This window comes from Pongo pygmaeus, chromosome 10 (assembly GCF_028885625.2).
Source record: "Pongo pygmaeus isolate AG05252 chromosome 10, NHGRI_mPonPyg2-v2.0_pri, whole genome shotgun sequence".
Taxonomy (NCBI): Eukaryota; Metazoa; Chordata; class Mammalia; order Primates; family Hominidae; genus Pongo; species Pongo pygmaeus.
This window is the reverse complement of record NC_072383.2, coordinates 95,602,878-95,610,364: the sequence shown is the minus strand read 5'-3', so window position 1 is coordinate 95,610,364 and position 7,487 is coordinate 95,602,878.

The following is a 7,487-nucleotide window of genomic DNA, read 5'->3' as shown; positions in this document are numbered from 1 at the left end:
TGTGTTGGCTACTTGTATGTCTTCTTTTGAGACATGTCTGTTCATATCCTTGCCTACTTTTTAATGGGGTTATTTGTTTTATTCTAGTTTATTTAAGTTCCTTACAGCTTTTGGATATGAGTCTTTTGTCAGATGCAGAGTTTGCAAATATTGTCTCCCATTCTGTAGGGTGTCTGTTTACTCTGTTGATCATTTCTTTTGCTGCATAGAAGCTCTCTAGTTTAATCAGGTCCCAATTGTCAATTTTTGTTTTCATTACATCTGCTTTTGAAGACTTGGTCATAAATTTTTTGCCTAGGCCAATGTCTAGAAGAGTATTTCCCAAGTTTTGTTCCAGGATTTTTATAGTTTGAGGTCTTACATTTAAGTCTTTAATCCATCTTGAGTTAATTTTTGTATATTGTCAGAGATAGGGGTCCATCTTCATTCTTCTGCATATGGCTAGCCAGTTTTCCCAGCACCATTTATTGAATAGAGTCTTTCCCCTATTGTTTATTTTTGTTGACTTTATTGAAGATCAGTTAATTGCAGGTGTGTGGCTTTATTTCAGTAGTCACTATTCTGTTCCATTGGTCTATGTATCTATTTTTGAAATGGTACCATGCTGTTTTGGTTACTGTAGGCTCGTAGTGTAGTTGGAAGTCAGGTAATGTGTTGCCTCTGGCTTTGTTCTTTTTGCTTAAGATTGCTTTGGCTATTCAGGCTCTTTCTTCAGTTCCATATGAATGTTAAAATAGTTTTTTCTAATTCTGTGAAAAATGATGTTGATAATTTAATAAGAGTAGCATTGAATCTGTAGATTTCTGTAGGCAGTATGGACATTTTAATGATATTGATTCTTCCAATCCATGAGCATGGAATGCTTTTCCATTTGTTTGCATTGTCTATGATTTCTTTCAGCAGTGTTTTGTACTTCTCCTTATAGAGCCCTTTCACTTCACTGGTTAGATGTATTCCTAGCTGCCTTTAGGATTTTTTCATTCAAGTCAGCCTTAGATAGTCTGAATGACTATTGTGTTGGGAATGGTCATCTTGTACAGCATCTTGTAGGAGTTCTCTGGATTTCTTTTATCTGTACATTGACCTCTCTAGTAAGATTAAGGAAATTTTCCTAAATTATATCCTCAAATATGTTTTCCAATTTGCTTACTTTCTCTTCTCCTCTCTCAGGAATACCAACCCTGTGAGAGGAGAGAGCCTAATTCTAGCACCAACTGCTGGGGCACTCTCCACACTCAATACTCCATTCTGGCTGTGGGAACCCTTTCCCCACTCCAGAGCAAGCACTTTAATCTCTGACCTGAGACTAAAATGCCTGCTGTGGAAGTGGCTGCCAGGTCACCAAGCAATGTCTGACTTTGCATGAGCCCAGATTTAAAATGATGTTCTCCTCTCAGTGCCAGGGCTGGGAAAAGTGCCTGTAGCTTTTCCCAGTGTCTTTCCCTCTCTCCTTCTTTCAGTTTCTCCCAAGTTAGTTGTAGGGCTTGAAACAAGGTGCTTGCCCTTGTTCTGGGGTAGAGAAATCCCTAATAAAAAGATGAGTCCCAGAGGGAGACTGCCTCTCTCAGGTACTGGGGCTTTACTCACATTTATCAGCTGAATGCTGTCACCGGGGCTGCTTGATCACCTTCTCCTCTCAGGGGTCTGGGTTGTCCTTTGCTATTCCAGTGAATTCTCAGTGCCAGAGAAATAGCAGAAATTGTTATTGAGGTGTTGGGACTCAGAAAACAATACATAAGTGTGGTGTTTGGGCATGCTGAGTACTTTGAATCGAAGGACATTTAAAAGGCCTCAGAAGGAAAGTATCTTTCTGCCCTTCTCCTATCCTCCTTTCTCCTGCTCCCCTTTCTCCGCCAAGGCAGGTCATAGAAACTAGAGCTCCTTTTCCCCAATGTCAGCCATAGAAGCTAGAACCCCTCTCTCCAAAACCCAGACATAAACCCTAGAGACATTACTCTAACATTCCCCTACCTTTCTGTATAGGAGCTGGCCACAAAGACATTCTGTGACCTATATTGTCTGATAGTAGGGCATATGACCTTCATTTCAGAAGGGGCCCTGCCCTATCCATGGAAGGAAGGGATGCCACAGAAAGGCCAAGTAGAATCTGGACAGGCAGACCTTGCTTGGTGTCCTGGCCAGTCTATTATCATTAGGTGATACTCTTTCTGTTCATTCACATTTCTACATAGCTGCATTCCACATTGAAACTAAGCATAAAAATGGACAGTTTTCCTGGGATTTGGGTCTTCATTTCTAAAGTCTTTTGTGTCGGTAAAACTGTGTTTAAATAAAGTGTGGTTATGCTTTTCTGTTATTACCTGTGGTTTTTTTTTATAGGAGTGTCAGTCGTAACCCTTATGGTGGGTGAAGAAAGGTATCACACCTTTCCACCCCTGTAGAGGATACCTTCTTTTATTTACCCATTCTGCTCTACCACCTCTGCTGGCACTCTCTCCCAGACACCTGCATTCCCCTTCCCCCACATACACACTGTTCAACTCTAAGAGTTATATGGACTAAATTCTAGGACACTCAGTATGCTCAAGCTACCGAAATGGTCCATGAATCATCTTTGTATGCGCAGATTGTTCCTAGTTGATGGCAGCTGTGCGCCGCTAATGGCCTCCCAAGCATCAGAGCTGCTTTAGTGTAGCAATTATTTGCATTAATCAAAGGCTTCAAGCAAATCTCCCACTTTTGGCTGAATAGTAAAAGTATATATTCATGCTGTGCCCAAATGAGGGATTTTACAGAAAAAGGGATACTTTGGTCACATGTGGCTACCATGGAATTCAGTTTCTAACCAACCTCTCCTTCATAGGTCAATTTTGCTGGAGATTATTATGTGTATACAAGCTTACTTAACACACGAGAATATGGTAGTAGAAGTGCACAGAATACTTGCTAATTAATCGATATTTGAATGGGCTGAATACCACTATTATACCCATTCCAATTCTAGAGGGCTCTCTAGGTGTGAAAATGAGAAGCAATCAGCATAGACACACACCTGTTTGAATAGTTCCAGGTGGGATTTAAATGAATCATGCTCAGCCTTGCATCTGAAGGTTGCACTGTCCATGGCATGAACCCCAGAGAAGTGAAGCTACTTTCATCCTGACATTGTGGATGGTATGGTGTTCATTTTCCAGAGGCTCCGAGGTTCCCAAATAGTGCTTCTGAAAGAACATTGCCAATGTGGCTACGTGAGTCCTCCCTGTCATCCTCAGTGGAGAGAAGACATTGAAATATACCTCAGCACACCAGAAGAGACTTGGAAATCTGAAAGACACTACAAAAGAGGGCTTTGAAAACTTAAGAAGACTCCCGTCAAGCCCGCTCAATTTCTCTGAGGTCAAACTAAATTTAAATTCTTTTTAACTATTCAACCAGAGAGAAAAGAAAGGAGAGACTGAAAATTTCTCCATCAGTAAGTGGTGATTTGTTTTTTATGTGTGGTAGGAATATTAGAATAATGAGAAGGAAATTCTGCAGCAATTGAATGCTAAGAAGCCTGCTACACTGAGGCAATATTCATTGAGGAACACAGTGGGTGAGCTGTAGGAAAGAGAGACTCAGCCAAGCTTGGAGAAATCCCTGTCCTCCAGAGGCCTCTGCCTAGGTGCCCCAAGTTTTCTAGCCTATCAGTAGTCAACCTGGGTTATTGCTTTAAATTTCACTCCATTTTTTTTCTAAAATAATAAGAACTTACATTTTAATGAAAGGATCATTATCATATTCAAGTATATTCTTTCCCACAAGACTTTAACTATTCTTTGCATATTTATGATTCTGCTGGGCTAAAGCTGAAAGAAATTTACAAATGAACAAAGGAAAGGAAGATGTTGACTTCTGAGAAGGCTGTCATAAAATGCCATTTGTAATTTTTATTTGTTGCTTGTACTGTCCACATCCACTCAACTTTTGTCAGGTAAATATACCCCAGCCTTCCTCTAGTGAACCACCTTCTCCCCCACTCTCAGTGCCTTTGTTAGAATTGATCATGTTCTTGGCTCCAGGGGAAAGCATGTGATTCAGGCCCAACCAAGGAAAGCATCACATTTCCCTGAGCTATGATGATAAGTTTGCAAATGAACATGTGACCCAACTGAGCCAATAAGTGCTAATTCAGATTGCTCAGGAAAAGAGTAATTCTTTTTTGTCTTGAATTTGAATGTGGAAATATTTTGTCCTGGTGTTGTATGCAGCCATCAATGAAACCACAATGGAGAAAATCAGAGTCCAAAAATTAAGAGAGAACCAGGTCTACATTAAGGCCTAGATTTTGCAGTTACATGAACCACTGAGTTCTATTTTCTCACTTACGTCTATTTGAATGGGCTTTTTGTGCATCTCTACCTGAATAGACTGTCCCAAAGAAATTCAAAACTGTATTGTATATTTCACCTTCCAAAGAAGGAAATACCATGTCTTAGTCTGTGTTCAGGCTACTATAACAAAATACCACTGACTGGGTAGTTTTTAAACAACAAAATTATTTCTGATAATTCTAGAGGCTGGGAAGTCCAAGATCAAGGCACTGGCAGAAAGTATCTGGTGAGGGCCCACTTTCTCATAAACAGCACCTTCTAGCTGTGTCCTTACATGGTGAAAGGGTTAAGGGGTCTTTCAGTTCTCTTTTACAAGAATACTAATCCCATTCATCAGGACTCTGCCCTTATAACCTAATCATCTCTTGATACCATCACACTGGGGGTTAGGGTTTCAGCATATGAGTATAGGGGTAACACCATCATTCAGTCTGTAGCATACCATAATTCTTCCCAGGCCTAACTTACTATTGAAAAGTAGTAGAGAAAGATTCTGATCAGGAATGGGAAGGCCTGCTTTTGACTGCACAAGTGCCCTTAACTATCTGTGAGAAAGTGGTCAAGTCACTAGGTCAGTATGGGTACCTGAGGATTCCCACCTATGAAATAAGGGGTCTGAATTGGGGGATTTCTAAGGGTCTTCCAGCTCTATAATTCCAGTCTAATACTTGTCCGGCAACCTTGACTGGGAGAATATTTGAGAGATAATCAGAAAGAAAAATATTGCCTGCTCAGTAATTACTCAAATGGCCAGATTTTTTTGTGTTCTTTAATCATCTCTGTCATAGACCCTAAGCTGATGCCTAACAGCATGGTTTAAAAATAAATAAATTAAAGAAACATACACCTTAATGCATGTACTTCACCTGGTAGAGAGGGCTTGTATGTGATTCAGATTTAGCTGTTTTCCAATGTTCAAACCAGGCCAGCTGGGCAAAACTACACCATCTTTGATAAACGAGAAGGAAAGCCTCATTAAAGAGACCTCCACACATTTTTTCTTGTTTCTTTTCTTCTTCTCCTTCTTCTTTTTTTTTTTTCTCTTTTGTCAAGAATCTCTGCAAGCTGCAGTTAATGATTAGAACAGTCTGCAGGCTGCAGTTAACGATCCACGTGGTATTTGTGTCTCTGCTGAACTCATTTATTTGCATTTAAAAGAGATTTTGGGATAGATGTAAACACTTTGATGGGATTTATGGCAGAGACAAAGGTCGGTTAACATTTTGATCCAGTGGGTAGAAAACTGCAAAGCCATCATTAAATTGGTAACCAATGGTATTGAAGTTACCTTTTGAAACCACTGATAGGATGTTTGGAGCATGAGGGATCAAAACAGAAGGTACAACTGAAAAGAAGGAGGGTGAGAACACTGGTCTTGTTTTCGGAATTTAAACACTTTTATTTTGTAATCATAAAATGAGGACAAAAAGTACAGAGTACTTTATGGATCCATCAATCAATATACACCTGAAGGTAAAAAACTGAAATAGTAAGGCTGAGTGCAATGGCTGATGCCTGTAATCCAAGCACTTTGGGAGGCCAAGATAGGAGGATTGCTTGAGTTCAGGAGTACAAGACCAGCCTGGGCAACATAATGAGACTCCTGTTTCTACAAAAAGTATGAAAATTATCTGGTTATGGTGGCACACTCTTGTAGTCCCAGCTACTTGGGAGGCTAATGTGGGAGGATCGCTTGAATTCAGTAGGTTGAGGCTGCAGTGGGCTGTGATCATGTCACTGCACTCCAGCTTGGGTTATAGAGTGAGATCCTGTCTTAGAAAAAAAAATTGAAATAGTATTGGCCATTACATGGAAAATTTTGGATAGAAATAAAAGAACACTGTGCCTATCAGACTCTGCCTTCAGGAAAACCATCTGAGAACAATGGAGAATAAGCTTGGAACTATTCTATCAGCTGAGACACCACATGGTAAAATCTCTTCCATCTAGATGATTCATACACTTACAGAACTCATGGCCACTTCCTTAGGAAAGACTGAACTGTGAACTTTCTGGAGAAGAGACAGAGCAAAGGCAGGGGCTGTGGGGGGAAAGGTTTGGATGCAGATTCCTGGATACAAGGCCCAGATTCAGTTCAATTGACCCTCCATATCCACAGATTCCATATCCACAGATTCAACCAACCACAGATTGAAAATTCAATATTTGCAGGATACAGAACCTGTGGACACCAGAGGGACTGACTTAATGTATCTGTGAGTTCCGCAAGGCCGACTTCAGAACTTGAGCATCTGTGGAATTTAGTATCTGCAGTGGGTCCTGGAACCAATACCCTATGCATAACAGTACCCCGTGCATACCAACGGACCGCTATACTTTCTGACCAAGATCTTTGACTCTTAAAAGTATCTGGAGCTTCGTTTTTCTCATTTATACAAATGAATAGAATAGCACTTATCCCAGTTTTTGTGAAGACTTAGTACTTTCTCCATGAACCTTTCCCTAATTCCACCAAGCTAGAGTCAATGCCTCCCCTTTATGCCTCCTCAAACTGTATATTCCTTTTACAGCCCATACCAAAAGCCATTAATGTCATCTCTATGATTTTCTGTCTCTGCTGGGTCACTGAAGGTTCATTACAGACATGTTTCCATGCATGGTTGCTATTCATTAAGTCTCTACTATGTGACAGGAAGCCTCTTGGGCATTCAGAATTCATCAGTGAATAAGAATGACAAACAACCTGCCCTCAGGGAACTTATAGTCTGGTGGTAGTTGGTAAGGCTCAGGCAGAAAACAGACAATTACTACACAATGAGAATTTTGTGAGATATAGAACAAGAAATAAAAGGCATCCTAGAGCCTCAATTATTTGTTGATGGAGTGACTGAATGAATAAGTCACATTTATTCCCTCTCCTTTAGAGGCAATAAGAACTTTAGTTTTACAAATGTGGAAATGGAAGAATAGGGAAGTGAAATGACTTGTCAAAATCCCACATTTGGCTGATGATTGCTTTGTACAATATTTTGTACAACTTTGTTCAAAATATCTAGAATCATGAGAATGTCCCTATTTAAGAATCATTCTTGGCTGGGTGGGGTGGCTCACGCCTGTAATCCCAGCACTTTGGGAGGCTGAAAGGTGGATCACCTGTGGTCAGGAGTTCGAGACCAGCCTGGCCAATATGGT